Source organism: Triticum dicoccoides, chromosome 7A (genome assembly GCF_002162155.2).
Source record: "Triticum dicoccoides isolate Atlit2015 ecotype Zavitan chromosome 7A, WEW_v2.0, whole genome shotgun sequence".
NCBI classification, from domain to species: Eukaryota; Viridiplantae; Streptophyta; class Magnoliopsida; order Poales; family Poaceae; genus Triticum; species Triticum dicoccoides.
The window spans coordinates 48,309,145-48,328,055 of NC_041392.1; the positions used below are offsets into that span (position 1 = coordinate 48,309,145).

An 18,911-nucleotide genomic window follows, 5' to 3' on the forward strand; every position below is an offset into this window, starting at 1 on the left:
AGTAGGAGGGGTGTGGCTCCCAATCTGCATTGCAGTGTTGTAGTTAGGTGTCTTAGGGGTAGAGTTTTGATGTACGGCTGCTACCCTCTGACGGCGATAGAGGAAGTCGGGGAATACTTTTTTGTTGTTCTTTTGGGATGGCCAATCTAGTTGTGTCTTCGTGTTAGCAGTTGGTCTTCGAATGCCTCTTTCGGCGGAGTGGACGGTGTTGCTTCGTGTCTTGGTCTTATGGCCCCTTCCCCAACCAATCACATTTAGCTAGCTTCAGCGTCGTTGAGGAGATTATGAGGTTAGCTCTTCCCGAATTTTTCTCACTATATATTGGGTAGGCTATCCGTCTTCTCCAAGACGACACACTAGTGCAGAACCGGGCAATAGCACCAGTTCGTAAGGCTCTTTAGTGCCGGTTAGGTAACCGGCACTAAAGTTTGGGCACTAAAGCCCCCCCCATTTAGTACCGGTTCAGCACGAACCGGTGCTAAAGGGCAACCACGTGGCACGAGCCAGCTCCGGGGGCCGGGAGCCCTTTAGTACCGGTTGGTAACACCAACCGGTACTAAAATGTTTGGGGGGTTTTTGGTTTTATGATTTCTTTTTCATTTAATTTTGTGTTTTCCATTTTAATTCTTTTTCGTTTGCTGGTATTTTACGGTACTACACATTGTACACGTTATGCATATATATATATATACATATATATATATATATATATATATATGTATAAATAGAATTTCTAGTAGAACCAATCATATATATATCATCAATGTCTCACAAACCACCATATTAATTTACACATACACACATGTATAGCTATATACAATTTCTCCTACATATGCATGTTGCCTTCGGAGCCAGTGGCATTAGCCTAATTGGTGCCTTCGGAGCACGATGACAATTGGAAGTGGTTCATGACCTGGTCGATGGGGGCGGTAGCGGGTAATAGTATTCTCCCTTCGGATTTATGACATGGTCGAGCAAAAATCCCGCTATTTCCTCTTGAAGTGCTTCTACGCGCTCCGTTTCTAGGAGCTTGTCCCGCACCTCTTTGAACTGTTAAGAAGGAGATCAATATGCATGTGTATTAGTTGTGTGACTAAATATCGATAAATGGTGTAAAAATTGTGAATAGTGTTCTGACAAGCGTACCCATTCCTGTCTTTGAGATCTGCTCCTTTCGAACGCCATCATGCGAATGTTCTCGCAAACGCAGAATGCACACAGATCAGTTCCCTGTGTCTGCTTCAGGGCCTTTATTACGAGAATGGAATTTAATTTGATCAGATAATAATTAATCAAGCATGATAATTAAAGAGATGGCAGCTAGCTAAATAGCTAGTACTACTTAATTACTTACCTTGGGTCGAAACCATTTCAGCCGTCGTTTCCATTCGCCTTCCGTGACGCTGATGAACCTTGCCCAAGCCCTGCCCGCCGACAAAGAAAATGAATAAAGGGGTTATTAAATAGTTCATATCATGAAATGACGAACTAAATAGGCCGAGATATATAGTTAATAATGATTGAAATTACCTGTTAACTATCCCAAACAAGATGTTATAGTCACTATTTGCTTTGAGTAGCGAGTTCAGTATTTCAATTGTTCCGACGTCAACTTTAATGATACACAAGATCCAATGAAATCTGCATGCACACACGTTTGCGTGTCTTAATTAAGCGGGCATATGTAAGCAAAAACATGTAGCTAGCTAGTAGGCAAAAACAGAGAATTTGTAGTACAAGAAAGTGTGACTCACTGGAAGTTGTAAGGAAGTAGTATATCTTCATTGTATTTGAGGCGCTTCAAGAACTCTAGCATGCTGTCATCTACCTGCTTTTCATGATGCTTGTTTATTTTCCATGTGTATTCATTAACGGTGTTTGCGTCAATGAACCCAATGCCATAGCGTCCACCTTTTCTCATTTCATACATCTTCATCCTGCATAATACCACAGAAAAGAATATAGTGAGGATAATTACAGGTAATGATAGATCAAAAGGATCACTACAGCTAGCTTGAGACTTAAATTACAGAAAGAAATCACTTACAGACAATAGCAACTGACGATAGATTTGTCGAGTGCGTCTTGATTGTATAACTGAAACAGTTCAGAATACTCAATGGTCACATGTTTCTCATGATAGTAATGATCCTTCTTGACTTGCACCATGAGGGACTCTCGATCGGATCTCTTGATAATGTTCATGTACCATTCATGTAATTCATACATTCTCGTTGGGAGCTTCTTGACCTCTTCTGGCTTGACCAAAGGTTGGCCCCGAACATATTTCCGTTTTATTTCCTCCTCTTTAAGCACAGGCATGTCCTCGATCTCGAGGAGTTGTCCAACAGTGATTTTGAGAGTTTCAGCCTGCATTATATGCTCCTAGGTTATTACCACATCGCCCACCTCGGGAATGTAAACTGTTTGGCCACAATAATATTGGGCGCGCGTACTGTCACGTGTTGTTGGCGGCACAACAAGCGGGGGGATCGATTGCGCCGCCTGTTCTCCCAGCTGGGCAACGGTTTTCTCGCATTTTTTGACAGCTGCTTGTTGTTTGCTCGAGCTCGAGCTCGCCTCCTTCTGTAGACGTTGTCGATGTAACTTCCTGATGTGGCGCTCATAGTCTGTGTCAACAGGCTTAGGAGCTGATGGTTGAGCCATACGAATGAAGTGGTCAACTACTTCCACAGGGACTTTCTCCCTTGGCGGCGGTGGCGGTTTCGGTCCAAAATGGGCGTCGACTTCTGCCCGCACTATGGCATTGGTTTGCTCCTCGGTCCTGTCGTAAGCCCTCACAGGAAGAGGAGTAGTGAGGTTTGGACCATATTTATATCGCTTGCCTCCGCCTGTACTTCCTATACTATGACCTCGACTCGTATCGCTACGCATCATAGCTGCGGGGTGTCTCTTCTGCGATTGCTGAGGCGGCGGAGACGGCTGACGGGGCTGAGTTGGACGAGGAGGAGTGGCCTGAAGCTGTGCCGGACTTGGAGGAGGAGTGGCCTGAGGTTGTGCCGGACTTGGAGAAGGAGTGGACGTCTGACGCTGTGTCGGACTTGGAGGAGGAGTGGCCTGACACTTTGCCGGACTTGGAGGAGGAGGAGTGGCCTCACGCGTTGGTGGACTTGGAGCGGGAGTCTGCTGACTCAGTGGCGTACTTCGACGAGGAGTCGGGTGACGCGGTGTCGGTGGCCTTCGAAAGATGATGCAATCCTTTCTCCATAGGATGACATGATGTATGGCCTCTCCCAATGTGTGCTCATCGTCACCTTCAGGAATGTCAAGCTGTAGCTCCGAATATGGGTCCACCACCTCATCAACCAAGACACGAGCATAGCCCGCTGGAATCGGGTTGCAATGGAAGGTTGCCTCGGGGGAATTTGAAAAAGCAACGGCGTCCGCCACCTTCATGGATATGTTCTTCATTTTGAAGTGTAGCTCGCAGTTAGTGTTCTCCGTGATGTCATCTACGGGGTATCTATCCAGCACTGTATCGCCCGGGGCGGAACCCACGCTGCTTCTCGGCATGGATGGGGCGGTGCTATCCAATGCTGGATCATCCGCTAGCTACTGCAGCTGCTGAGACCCCCTTTGCTGGCTAAGTGAGTCGATCTGCTCCTGCTACCGCTGGAATTTAACTGTCAATTCCGCTTGACTTGCTTCTAGGCCTTGAAGGCGTTCATAGTCCCGCTTCCTCTGCTCCTCCTCCATCTTCCTCTTCTTCTCCTCCACAATCTTCTTTCTCGCACGGGTTCTGTAGTCGGCGTTCCAGTCCGAAAACCCCTCATACCACAGAATAGCGCCCTTGCCTCGTGTTCTTCCCGGGTGTTCAGGATTTCCCAGGGCACGCGTAAGCTTGTCGTTCTCTCTGTTGGGCTGGAACACCCCCGATCGAGCCTCTTCTACTGCAACAAGTATCGCATCGTCGGCTCCGTTCAGACATGCATTCGTCGAAACATTTCCTGTCTTCGGGTCCAACTCCCCCCCATGTGCATAGAACCAAGTCCTGCACCTGGGAGGCCAGCTCTTAGTAACCGGAGTGACACTTGCATCCTCCATCTCTTTCTCAGACTTATCCCACTTAGGCATTGCCACCGCGTAGCCACCTGGCCCCAGCTTATGGCACTTATCCTTTTTTTCGGCATTCTTCTTGTTTATTCTCGACCGTTCCTTAGCTAATTCTGAATCCTTGAATTTCACGAAATCGTCCCAATGAGCACTTTGATTCTCTAGTATCCCCTCGAATACTGGAGTCTTCCTTCCTCCCTTGACGTACTTCTCCCACGTCGTTCTCTTGTTGTTCTTGAATGCAACCGCCATCTTCCTAAAAGCAGCGTCCTTGACTTTCTGCACATCTGCTTCTGTGAAATGATCTGGTAGGGTGAAATGTTCCATGAGAGTATCCCAAAGCAGTTTTTTTATTCTCGTCGACAAAAGTAACATTTGGACGTGGCTTTGCTGGCTTTCTCCATTCTTGAAGGGAGATCGGAAGTTGGTCCTTCACAAGAACTCCGCACTGACGAACGAACTTGTCTGCAATCTTCTTAGGCGCTAATGCTTCGCCATTAGGTTTGAATGCCTCGATATTGTACTTTACGCCCTCCTTCAACTTTTTGTTCGGGCCTCGTTTCGTCCTTTTGCCTGAAGATTTGCTCGATCCGGATGGCTGAAAGAAGAAAGATCGATTCGTTAATATATCTTCAACTCATTTAAAATATGCGATGATCACCAGATTTCTGCTTATATAAATATATATACCTCGTCGGTGTTTGTTGTTTCAGGATCAATATGTTCTTCGTCGTAGTTCATGACTTCATCAGTTCGGTCGTCGCAATCGAATATTATATCACCCTCTCCGGTGTTGTTTAGAAATTCGGAGCCGTCAAAATCTTCTTCATTCTGATCATCATCTGGCCCGCGTATGATATTGAACATGGTCTGTTCTCTCGCTCTGTCGGTATTGTCCGCCATAGCTTTTATTTAACTATGCCAAAAGAAATATAAAACAATTTAGTATAATCTCGAATAATAGATATAATCTCGAATACATCGTCTCGAATAATAGATATAATCTCGAATGCATCGTCTCGAATAATAGATTTAATCTCGAATACATCGTCTCGAATAATATATAATATTGAATAGTACATCACTGGCTCATAGCTGAAGTGCGGCGCGGGCGGTGGACACCCAAAGAGAAGGAACCCTCACAGGATCATAGCTGAAGTGAGATCCCTAAAAAAACTGCCAGGTATTGGAGAACCTGCCGCCCTCTAACGCAACCATGTAGCGATGGACGTGCTCGTCCTCCTCCCTTTCACGACGACGTACCACCTCCGACGGGGCCGGCTCCCTCCGCACCGAAACTGGCCCACGCGAACGCCACCAAACGAGATCAGGGTCGACGACGGGACCCGGGGCCGGGTTCCTCATCAAGCGGCGCGCCCCTCCAGGCAGCACCTCCCAGTGTCAGGCCGGCGGAGCCTAGTCCCGGCCATGGGTCAGCTGGACGTCGTCGCGGACGAGTCGACGGCGAGGATGCGGGCCGGGCATCGTCGACAACAAATACTAGCTATATGCCCGCAAAAAGTAACATTTTTTTAATGATTGGATTTTGATAACTAAAATTTCTAACATTTCTATAACATTTCTAATAATGCTATATATAACTAACATTTCTAATATTTCTATAACTAAAAAAAAGAAAAGTTTCTAACTTTTTTATAACTATTTCTATAACTAAAAAACAGAAAAATTTCTAACAATTCTAACTTTTTTATAACTATTTCTATAACTAAAAAACAGAAAAATTTCTAACAATCCTAACTTTTTAATAACTATTTCTATAACTAAAAAACAGAAAAAATTCTAACAATTCTAACATTTCTAACTATTCTAACAATTCTAACATTTCTAACTATTTCTAAAAAACAGAAAAATGTCTAACAATTTCTAAAAAACAGAAAAATCTATAACTAAAAATGTATGTGTGTGTGTGCGCGCACTCACCGGCCGGCGAGGCGAGAGGCGACGGGGACGACGACGGGCGCGGCGACGACGGGGACGGGGACGTACGGGCCGGGGCGGCGACGACGACGGGGACGGTGACGACGCGGCCGGGACGGGCCGGGATGGGGCGGCAGTGACGACGGGGACGACGGGGGCGGGACGACAGGGCGGCGACGGGGGCGGCGACGGGCCGGGGCGGCGACGAGGGATATGGAGACGGCGGGGGCGGCGGGCGACGGTGCAGAGGAGAAGAAGCAGAGGGAGAGATGAGAAACTGACGAAATTTTGAAGTGTTTTCTTATATAGAACCAACCTTTAGTACTAGTTGGAGCCACCAACCGGTACTAAAGGTCTGTTTTGGCTAGCCCAAGTGGTGGGAAGCGACCCCCTTTAGTACCGGTTGGTGGCTCCAACCGGTACTAAAGGCCCCCCCTTTAGTACCGGTTGGTGCCACGACCCGGTACTAAAGGGTGTGCGCTGCTAGGCGAGGGGCACAAAAGTTTAGTCCCACCTCGCTAGCCGAGGGGCACTCGCACCTGCTTATAAGCCCCGCCGTCCCTGCTGTCTCGAGCTCCTCTCTTAAGTAGGCCTTCTGGGCCTACCTCTTCTGCGATGCCCTGTTGGGCCTACTGGGCTAGCGGGCCTGCATCCTGGCCCAACTTGAATTTGGATTTCTAGTCGTATGCAGGCCGCTGTGGCCCAGTAGGTGGGCTTTTTTTCTTATTTTTTTTTGCTTTATTTATTTTTGTGAATAACTTAACTTTGAAAATAGATTTTTCAGTGATTCTTTTTTCTTATGCTTAATATTAGTGTGTTTTATCATTATATTCAATTTGGTAATGCTTAGGTTATTTAAAAAATAAAATGCCTTTGTAACGGATGAGTTTTCATCCGAAACCCTGATACTTCGAAACAGATTGTCCATTTTGTACACGAAGTGCATCTAGTTTTTGCGGTAACCGTCTCTACTTTTTTGCACATGCTATGTGGGTGAAATTATGATACCATGCCAACTTTCATCCTTTTCTGAGTTCATTTGAAATGCTTTTCAATTTCAGGGTCATTTAGCTGAAAAAATCAGTAAATGCATGAAAGAATTTGTTTGCACATAAAATTTCTTCGCGTTTCAAACGCCAAAACACATAACTAGCTACCCTAACTATTACAGAGATTCCCTCCTGGGTGTGAAACATAGAAGAAAGTGATGATAGTTAAGCCGATCACATCCCAGATCTTTGGGTGTGAAACTTTTTCTTCGCGTGTGTCCCTTTGCGTCGTAGCCATGGAAAATCTTTATCATTTAACGGGATGCTCGGGTCAATATTCACTATGAATGGAGCAATTTCATCAAACTTTTCATAATCTTCAGACTTGTCTGTCTTGTCATCCACTCCCACGATGTTTCTCTTCCCAGAAAGAACTATGTGCCGCTTTGGCTCATCGTACGATGCATTCGCTTCCTTATCTTTTCTTTTTCTTGGCTTGGTAGACATGTCCTTCACATAGAAAACCTGTGTCACATCATTGGCTAGGACGAATGGTTCGTCTGCATACGCAAGATTGTTGAGATCCACTGTTGTCATTCCGTACTGCGGGTCTTCCGTTACCCCGCCTCGTGTCATATTGACCCATTTGCACCAAACAAAGGGACCTTCAAACCACGTCGATAGTCAAGTTCCCATATGTCCTGTATATAACCATAATATGTTTTCTTTCCCATCTTGGTTTCTGCATCAAAACGGACACCACTGTTTTGGTTGGTGCTCTTCTTATCTTGGGCGATCGTGTAAAATGTATTACCATTTATCTCGTACCCTTTGAAAGTCATTATATTCGAAGATGGTAACTGGGACAGCAAGTACAGGTCATCTTCAATAGAGGTGTCATGCATGGTACGTGCTTGCAACCAGCTGGCGAAACTCCTGGTTTGTTCACGTGTAATCCAGTCATCAGACCGCTCCGGGTGTTTGGAGGGTAGCAAATTCTTGTGTTCATCCATATACGGAGCCACCAAGGCGGAATTCTGTAGAACTGTGTAGTGTGCTTCAGTGAGAGAATATCCGTCCATACATATTATTTGTTCCCCTCCTAGCGTGCCTTTTCCATCCAGTCTGCCCTTATGCAGCGATTCAGGAACACCAATCGGCTTAAGGTCAGGAATAAAGTCAATACAAAACTCAATGACCTCCTCATTTTGACGGCCCTTGGAGATGCTTCCTTCCGGCCTAGCACGGTTATGAACATATTTTTTTAAGACTCCCATGAACCTCTCAAAGGGGAACATATTGTGTAGAAATACAAGACCCAAAATGTTAATCTCTTCGCATAGGTGAACTAGGACGTGCGTCATGATGTTGAAGAAGGGAACACCAACTCGAAACTGACAAGACATTGCACCAAATCATTCTGTAACCTTGGTATGATTTCTGGATCGATTACCTTCTGAGAGATTGCATTGAGAAATGCACATAGCTTCACAATGGCTAATCGAACGTTTTCCGGTAGAAGCCCCCTCAATGCAACCGGAAGCAGTTGCGTCATAATCACGTGGCAGTCATGAGACTTTAGGTTCTGGAACTTTTTCTCTGCCATGTTTATTATTCCCTTTATATTCGATGAGAAGCCAGACGGTACCTTAATACTGAGCAGGCATTCAAAGAAGATTTCCTTCTCTTCTTTGGTAAGAGCGTAGCTTGCATGACCCTGATGTATGCCGTCTTTTCCGTGCATACGTTGCTGCTCCTCCCGTGCCTCAGGTGTATCTTTTGTCTTCCCATACACGCCCAAGAAGCCAAGCAGGGTCACACAAAGATTCTTCGTCACGTGCATCACGTCGATTGCGGAGCGGACCTCGAGGTCTTTCCAATAGGGCAGGTCCCAAAATATAGATTTCTTCTTCCACATGGGTGCGCGTCCGTCAGCGTCATTCGGAACAGGTTGTCCACCAGGACCCTTTCCAAAGACCACCTTCAAATCCTTGACCATATCATGTACATCAGCACCAGTACGGTGGCGAGGCTTCGTCCGGTGATCCGCCTCACCTTTGAAATGCTTGCCTTTCTTTCTTACGGGATGCCTGCTCGGAAGAAATCGACGATGTCCCAGGTACACATTCTTATTAGCCAAATATATACTGTCGATATCGTTCAAACAGTGCGTGCATGCGCGGTATCCCTTGTTTGTCTGTCCTGAAAGGTTACTGAGAGTAGGCCAATCATTGATGGTCACGAACAGCAACGCCTTTAGGTCAAATTCTTCCCCCATGTGCTCATCCCACGCACGTACACCTATTCCATTCCACAGTTGTAAGAGTTCTTCAACTAATGGCCTTAGGTACACATCAATGTCGTTGCCGGGTTGCTTAGGGCCTTGGATGAGCACTGGCATCATAATGAACTTCCGCTTCATGCACAACCAAGGAGGAAGGCTATACAAACATAGAGTCACAGGCCAGATGCTATGTTTGCAGCTCTGCTCCCCAAAAGGATTAATGCCATCTGCGCTTAGACCAAACCATACGCTCCTTGCGTCATCTGCAAACTCCTTCCCGTACTTTCTTTCGATTTTTCTCCACTGCGATCCGTCAGCGGGTACTCTCAACTTTCCGTCTTTATTACGGTCTTCTCTGTGCCATCGCATCGCCTTGGCATGCTCTTTGTTTTGGAACAAACGTTTCAACCGTGGTATTATAGGAGCATACCACATCACCTTGGCAGGAATCTTCTTCCTGGGGCGCCGGCCCTCAACATCACTAGGGTCATCGCGGCTGATCTTATAGCGCAATGCACCACATACCGGGCAAGCGTTCAAATCCTCGTACTCACCGCGGTAGAGGATGCAATCATTAGGGCATGCATGTATCTTCTGCACCTCTAACCCTAGAGGGCAGACAGCCTTCTTTACTTCGTACGTACTCTCGGGCAATTCGCTGTCCTTTGGAAGCATATCCTTTATCATTACCAGCAACTTTCCAAATCCCTTGTCAGATACACCATTCTCTGCCTTCCATTGCAGCAATTCCAGTGTGGTGCCCATCTTTTTCTTGTCACCTACGCAATTCGGGTACAACAATTTTTTGTGATCCTCTAACATGCGCTGCAACTTCTTCTTCTCCAAATCACTTGCGCAGTTTCTCTTTGCATCGGCAATGGCCCGACCTAGATCATCAACGGGCTCATCTGATGCCTCTTCTTCAGCTTCTTCCCGCATTGCCGGCTCAGCTTCTTCCCGCATTACCGGCTCAGCTTCTTCCCCCATTGTTGTATCGTCGTATTCAGGGAACCCATGGCCAGGATAGCTGTCATCGTCCTCTTCTTCTTCATTATCTTCCATCATAACCCCTCTTTCTCCGTGCTTGGTCCAAACATTATAGTGGGGCATGAAACCGGACTTAAACAGGTGGACGTGAATGGTTCTTGACGTAGAGTAATTGCGACCATTCTTACAGCGAGCACATGGACAAGGCATAAAACCATTCGCCCGCTTGTTTGCCTCAGCCGCAAGCAGAAAAGTATGCACGTCCTCAACGAACTGGGGAGAGCATCGGTCATCGTACATCCATTGCCGGCTCATCTTCATTACACAACACCGAATAGACCAAATTAATACAAGTTCATACAACACTTAAATGCAACAAACAAATAACTCTCTAGCTAAAGCATTTAAATGTAACAACAAATACGATCAAGATCGCAACTAAGGTAACAATGGATTCAACAACATAATGATACCAAGCCTCACTATCGATGGCATATTTTCTAATCTTTCTAATCTTCAAGCGCATTTTTTCCATCTTGATCTTGTGATCATCGACGACATCGGCAACATGCAACTCCAATTCCATCTTCTCCCCCTCAATTCTTTTCAATTTTTCTTTCAAGTACTCGTTTTCTCTTTCAACTAAATTTAACCTCTCGATAATAGGATCGGTTGGAATTTCCGGTTCACATACCTCCTAGAAAAAATTGCATATAAATCAAATACTAGCACATATATATATCCTCCCAAATTACTAAACTCACAAATTAATCACTATATAAAGCATTGCAAGAGCTAATCTAGCAATGAGAGATGAAAGGACAAAGTTGCTTACCTTTGTGATCATTTGAATGGATGGGGGCCTTCAAATCTTGATAAATTTTGAGCAAAATGTGTGATGAGCTCGAGAGGAAGAGGGGAAATGGGAAGAACAGAGCAAGTTCGGGTGGACGAAGGGTTTATGTAGGACGACCTTTAGTACCGGTTCGTGCCAAGAACCGGTACTGAAGGGGCTGGAGGGGCCCCAGTCTGACAACATCCTGCCACCACTCTCATTAGTACCGGTTCGTGGCACGAACCGGTGCTAAAGGTTCGCCACGAAGCGGTACTAATGAAAGCGGCCCGGCTAGCCGTTGGAACCGGCACTAATGTATACATTAGTGCCGGCTCAAATACAAACCGGCACTAATGTGCTTCACGTTTGACCCTTTTTCTACTAGTGACAATATGTTTCCCAGATTGTTGTTGTGGCACCTTCTAGGTGGAACTTGTGACTTCCAAGCATCTACCTCAATGATTTTTCTTGTCTCCAATGGTGTTTCCGAGGTCTACATGGGGCATTGACTTTCTTTGATGGTGTGCCGCCGCCTAGTGTAGGAGGTAGAGACAACTATTTCCCTAAGGACATTTGTGCAATGTTTTTTATAAGGATGGCCTTGCAAGGGTTGGTCGACACTAATATATGGCCATTGTCATTTCAAAAACTTTTTTTCGCCTCCCCGTCTAGCATGTGTTTATCCTGGTTGAGTACCTTTGGGTTTTTTGGTTCCGTGGGTGATCCCCTCAAATGTGGTGGTATGTTTGCTCTACATTCTCCAAGGCCGAAATAAATTTACAAGCCCCGATGGCGAAAGGTAGTAAATGAGGAGATTATATGTTGAAGGGGACTATGGATTATGTTCCTCACTTAGTGACTCATATGCCATACGACTCTTCTAAAGACTGCATGGAAGTGGCAGTGCAAACCCTAAAATCACACTCCATTCTTCGTGAGTGGAGTCTGTGAAATGAAGAAAAACAACGAGGAAGGGAAGGTGACAATTCTTCGCCTTGACCTGGCCGAGTAGGAGCCCACTATGCATTCGGGTCTTCCTTCCTTCTCCACGTAGAGTAGGTGCCGACTAAACATCACATGAGAAACCCCGTCAGACAGGCCAGACTCCAGGCCAGGCTTGGGCCACCATTCTCTTCCAGGAAACTTAGCCCGAAAGCCGAAAACAACACGAGCAAATGTTTCTTTTCAGGAAAATAGTTGTAATGCTTCAGGAATTTCTATTTATCACTTGCTCGCTAACTAGTGATCATCATAAGGGCTCCCATTACTGGCTAGCTAGAGCAAGAGATTATTTCTATCTATTTCTTCTATACGTATTACTAAAAGAAAGTTCATCTATACATTTTCCTTCTGGCTGGATATTTATTTTGCCAGATATATTTTATGTTAGAAAAAACATGCAAAAATATTTTTGAAAAATCAGGAACTTGAAAATTTTCATGAATCTATTTTTTCAAATTACAAAAAAGATTCACGGATTTGTAAATTATTTTCCAATTCAAAGAAGGTTCACAAATACAAAACAAATGTTTTTGAATTCAAATCAAAATCGCAACTTAGAAAAATATTAACGAATAACAAAAATTGTTCGTAAATTCAAAAATAATTCACAGGACAATGTTCAAAAAATTCAAAACAAACACCAAACAACGTTTAAAATTTCAAAAATTCAAAAAATATTACTCCGCGTGATGGAGTAAAAACTCAAAATTGTCACGGATATGAAATGTTCGTGAGTTCAAAAAAGAGGATGAAAAAGCACAGGAGGAAAAGGGATATTTTGTAAAAAAAAAGGAAGAAAAAAACTCGGCAAGAAGCTCCCAATGCGATGGAAGCTTCCGGAGAGTACCCTAGTGAGCCAGCCCTCTTAGATTCCTCTGTAGGAGATAAATATATTTAACTGTCGCAACGAGCAATACATATCAACCGCAATACGAGATGTGGAGTACTCCTTTCAAAGATCACCCACCCTAGGATGCGACAGGTGCCGCACAACATGCATGCCACCTGTCGGAACCTATGAGTTTTCCATTTATTCGTAGATCCATTTATTCAAAATGTTTTATCTCTTAAACCGTGTGTCCAAATCTTGAACCGTTTTCATCATTGGATTTCTCGCGTCAAGATTTTCAAAACTAGATCACATGTTTGTAGGTTTTGACAAACTTTTTTTCACGAAAAAAAACGGACGAAAAAATCGCACTGGGATTACATATTTTTTTCCTTTCAGAAAGAAGCACGACTGTGTCTCCTGCGAAAGCAAAACCAAGCCTCCTGCAGAAGGGAAAAAATACATTTTTGTTTCTTTCCGAGAGGCACGGTCGTGGCTCTCGCGAAAACAAAACCATACCTCTCGAGAAAGCATGACTGTGCCTCCCGCGGAAGGAAAAAAAAGTGTTTTTTCGTTTCCGAGAGGCACGGCTCGCAGAAACAAAATTGTACCTCACATGAAAGGAAAAAAGAAAATGCATTTTTTTCGTTTTCGAGAGGCGCGACCAAGCCTCTAACCAAAGCATAACCGTGCCTCTCGTGAATTTTTTTTTTCATTTCTGAGAGGCACAGCTGTGCCGCTCGCAAAAGCAAAACCATGTCTCTCATGGAAGGAAAAAGAAATAACAAAACATGTTTTTCCGTGCGGAAAAACATGTTTTCTTATTTCTTTTTCCTTCCATGAGAGACAAAAACGCGTGCAAAAATATAAATTAAAAACAAAATTCGAAGGAAACGCCCGGAGTGCGCCACGTAGTTGCCGCTGAGTGGTCTGCTCTCAGCCTACCACCAAGTGATTGTGGGGAGGCTCCCGAAAATGCGATCGTTTAATTATTTATCTCTAAATAATAATTTAATATTGTTAGTCCAAGTCCAGCGTTTTCTGGGTCTTGGGCCAGGCTTTACATTCATGTCAGGTTTTGAAAAGCCCGGTACGGTCTCTCTAGCGCGCTGATCGCGGAAGGCCGGCGGAAGCCACTGGCAAGGGGCGCCGGGCCGACGGGCGCACGTGTGTGGGACGTGGCCGTACGCGCAGCCGCGCTGGCGTGCCTTGGGATTCCCCGCCTCCGCCACATGCGCGAGCGTGCCATGCTGCTCCTGCATTCTCCATCGTTGGCCTCTTCGTCCCCAGGAATTATTCAGATCAGAGGAAGCAGGCAGGGCAGGCCTGGAGCAGCAATGATTAGTGGGAAATGGCACTAGATCAAAAGCTCCTGTACCACCGGCCCTCCCTGTCGTTCCTCTGCCTGCTTCCCATCACATTCCTCCCTCCCTCCCTCCCTCCATGTTTCATTGATTAGTTTGTTACTTGCTACTAATGCTAGGTCTGGACTACTGTTCACCGCAAGTCTAACCCTTTTTTACGCCCTTTATATTTCTTGCAAATAGCCTATACAGAGGCCCAAGTATGTGAGAATTCTCGACTGTGTTTGTGGCGAAAATTTCCTAAGATTTATTAATAATATTCTGTTGTGTGTGTGTGCGCGTGTTTGTGTGTGTTTGAGTATGTAAAAGGAGTATAAATGTTACCGGTACGACACGCAATCGAACATGGTGAAGAACGGAATCTCTACTCCTAAGGAAGCAGTTGGTAGTCTCGCTTCCAGGTTTTTTTTAGTTCCACCTCTCACGGTTTTTTTTTATCCTAAAAAAATCTACGAAATTTCGTAGGTTAACCAGGGACAACTCCCACCTCTCAGGTTTTTTTTCGTCCCACCTCCCATGGTTTTTTTTGGTACCTCGTCCCACCTCACACTAAGCCGCCACGAACCGCAAAAATCGCCTACCTTAGCCAAATCAACAAATCTCTCTCATTAATGCAATTTTCTTTAGGAAACAAATAATAGATTCTTTCCTACCTTAGCCAAATCAACGGATCTCTTCTATTAATACAATTTGCTTTAGCAAATAAATAATAGATTCTTTCCTACCTTAGCCAAATCAACGGATCTCTCCCATTAATGCAATTTGCTTTAGCAAACAAATAATAGATTCTTTCCTACCTTAGCCAAATCTACGAAATCTCTCTCATTAATGCAATTTGCTTTAGGAAACAAATAATAGATTTTCAGGAAACAAATAATCTCTAATCTCTAATAATTTTTACTCCTAATGAAGCAGTTGGTAGTCTCCTCCCACCTTCCATGGTTTTTTTGGTACCTCCTCCCATCTTCGCTGGTTTTTTTTCGTAGATTTTTTTCGTCCCCTCCCCTCACTTCATCGGTTTATTTTCGCGTCACCCTCTCACACAACGAAAGAAATCTAAACAGATCAGAACTTTCCATACTGGCGCAAATTATTTAGTAATGTAGAATCAATCACGAACAATCTCTAAAGATCAAATCTAAATTAATTAACCTTACCTTAAATCACTCAATTACATTAATTAGAAAACAAATAATTGATTTTCAAAAAACCGCTCAATCACGTAAACCTTACCTTAACTCACGGATGGTAATCAATCTCCAAACAAAGGAAACAATACATCGAGGGAGCAGTAAATAAACTCCATTTCTTATGACATGTATATGACCTTTCCTTCCCTCTACGTTGTCGAGCGTTCTTGATTCTCGAGGCCGATGCTTGGGCTGCGTCACTAGGTCGCGACGGTGCTGGAGGACGAGGACGGCGAGGCCGGGTGCCGTGGCACCGTGTTGGCCGCGGCCGGTGAAGGGGGCAAATAAGGGCGGCTTCCCTGGCCCTGGCCATGGCCGTGACCCTGGGAGTTGGTGCGGTGGAAGTGGCACTTGAAGGACACGGCGTGGGTGGCCGACGCGCAGACGCGCTTGGAAGCGGGCCCGTGGCCCGTGCCGGACGGCGCCGACGCCGACCCGGGCCACCTTCTCCGCGTATTCTTGGAGCTGTGGTTGGCCGATTTACATGAAATTAATTCCCTCAGTTGTGGTGGCAAATATAATACACATAATCCATATTATTATGTACTAGCGTATATGTGTGTGTGAAATAGATGGATTATGGTCTCGTACCCAATAAGATGGATATGTGTGTGTGTGTTAGAGAGAGAGAGAGGGGGGGAGGGGGAGAGAGTGAGGAAGAGGGAGGCAGAGAGTGTGTGTGAGGAATTGATGGTAAAAAAGGTCGCCAATGTCACTTGATATATATGAGAATATTAATATTAAACTTTTAAAGTTAATGTGGCCCCGTTGCAACGCACGGGTGTTCTTCTAGTCGAACATAGGAGACGCGAGATTTTAACATGGAAAACCCTCCAACACGAAGGGGAAAAAACCATAGGCGCCAGCCAGCAAATCTTTACTATGTCGGAAGAGGTTACAAACGCCGGGGATTTACAACTGATCAATTATCCCGTGCAGCGGCTTACAAAGGATATATATAGCATATGTGACCTAGCTTCGGCCCAAGCCTTAATCTTTATACTTTGAATCTGGATCACAACATAACAACATTTCTAAAATAATATAAATATATAATCAGGTCCATGGAAACACATAGTGACGAGTGCAAGCACCAGAGCAAGACAAGCCATGTTCCCGTCATCACCCATCACGTCGAGCAAAAATTTTTGAAGTACACAGTCGATAAATCGATGTTCTAAGACACGAAAGGCCAAACGCGCCAAAACATCAACCCTCACCGATGAAGAGAAGCGTAGATTAGAAGAGCCATATGTGCAAACATACCAACTAAAATGATGGTCGGTCGAATCATGAAGAATCCATCAAAGACGAACGCTGATCGAAACGAAATAGATTATCTGATGACCAACGCTGGCCGGGTCTAAAATATTTGCGAGCGGCACACCTCCACAAGCCCTCTACTGGCGCTAGGCACCCACCGGATCCGGGGACGGGGAGGGCAATATTATCACTCGGATACACCGCCGCCGCCTCGCGCCGCCCCAACCAAGACACAGAAACTAGTTAAAGCAAGGACGGGATCCTTTCCACCGGCACCTGGGTAGTGTGTGTGTGTGTGTGTGTGTGTGTGTGTGTCGGGAGGGGGGGGGAGTGGCGGTGCCATGATCCAAAGTCTGTGATGTCACGCTAGCTTGTGTCGACACTTTCCGAGGCCCAGTGGCCACTGAAGTCGGGGCGGAGTGGCGAGAGGGTGGAAGCCCTAATCTTGCCTGAGTCACCTATTGGTGGATAAGATCTACGTTCCGAGTACTATGACGGATTACTATAACCGTTGTGGGTGTTTAGTTACGGAAAAGAATTCTATGAGACCAGGTCTCACGCGAGACCCATCCTGATGGATGACACGTGACATTCACAAATCACAAAGCACCCCCCACCCCCACTTAAAATAGGGGGGAGAGAGATTAGATGCTTTGTGAGTTATGAACGCCACGTGTCATCCATCAGGACGGGTCTCACCTGCTAACCGTGAGACCTGGTCTCATATAATTTTTTTCCGTTTAGTTACTGCTGAAATTCAAAAGCAGAATAATTGGCACATGAAGCATATATTCGGATGTGATTCCTGCAGAAAAGGCAGGAAGAGAATCATTTGATACCTCATTACAAAAATGAATAGAAAGCAATACACAATGCACATATTTGTACACATAACGCTAGCTAGCTACTACAGTATATTCTAGCTTGCACGTACGGAGTGCATCCGCAACGACTAGTTAGCTGCGGAGCAGTGGAGCACTAACGATTGAACTAGCAGAATCATCATCTAATCGCCAGCACAGCGACGGCATTGATCATCAGCGGCTAGCGTCTGGGTAGCTAGGGACACACTTGACAGTCTGACGGGCCAGGAGCCATGTGATGTGTCTGTGAGGCCGATCGCATATGTGCAGGTGCAGCACACAATGATTTGGCGGGTAGTCTTGGTCCTAGTCCACTCATCATTTCGACGATGATGAGATCGCTCGCCATTTCTGAGCTGGTTATTAGATACACAGATCTCGGATCGATCTGATGGACGACGATGATCACGCGCACGCGTACTCTCCTGCCTGCCTGCCTGCCTTTAGTTGTTTGTTGCATGCATGATTTGCACCACATGCCATTGTCGGGAAATTATGTTTGTGTGGTCGACCACTGATCCAAGTACCCAACCACATCTATACTTGATCGATACGGTGGTTCTGTACAGACTGATCTAAGGCTGATTTTTCTTTTCTTTTTTGCAAGGAAAACATCAGGTCTATTCAGCAAACATCATGCACTAGAACGGGAAGTAACAGAAATAACAAAAAATACATTTAGGTCCGTAAACCATCTAGCGACGACTATAAGTACGGAGTGAGTCGAAAGCGTGCTACCGTCATCACTCATCTCCCATAGGGCCAGCCAAATATCTTGATGCCTCATTTCGTTATATGGCACACATATAAAGTTTGGCCTCACATTATTAATGGAGAAGAGGTACGCCCACCTCTCCCCTGGGTCGCCCCCGCGCGGCGACCATGGGGAACCCTAGCGCCGCCAAGCCCTCGGCTCCCTCTCCCACCTCTCATGCCCGCCGCCGCCGGGGCGTGCCGCCAGACAAAGTCCGGTTGGCGTCGGCGGCGGCGGGATCTCTCCTCTCCGCAGCGGCCGGACCTGGCGCGGGTGGCGTTCGGCGGCGGTTGGCGGCGCGTTGGCGACGGGGCACGCCGGGAGGACTCTGGGGGCGACGGCAGGAACTGCTTCCCCCGGTGGTCGCGTGGGGGGCCGTTTGGGGCGCTCCTATGGTGGCTGTGGTCGATCTGTTTCAGACTGACCGCCGGTGCCTCGGGCGGCGCGAGGATCTCGTGGCGGCGGCCTTGATCGGTGGCGCGTAGTGCGGCCTGCTTGACGGGCAGCACCCGCGGGTGCAGATGGGGGGCCTCTTCCAT

The 18,911-nt window shown here is 45.9% G+C and overlaps 1 pseudogene; it reads right to left on the reverse strand.

Annotated features, from left to right (window-relative positions):
* LOC119333049 overlaps nt 1-18,911 on the reverse strand; it is a 21,962-nt pseudogene extending 3,051 nt beyond the window's left edge.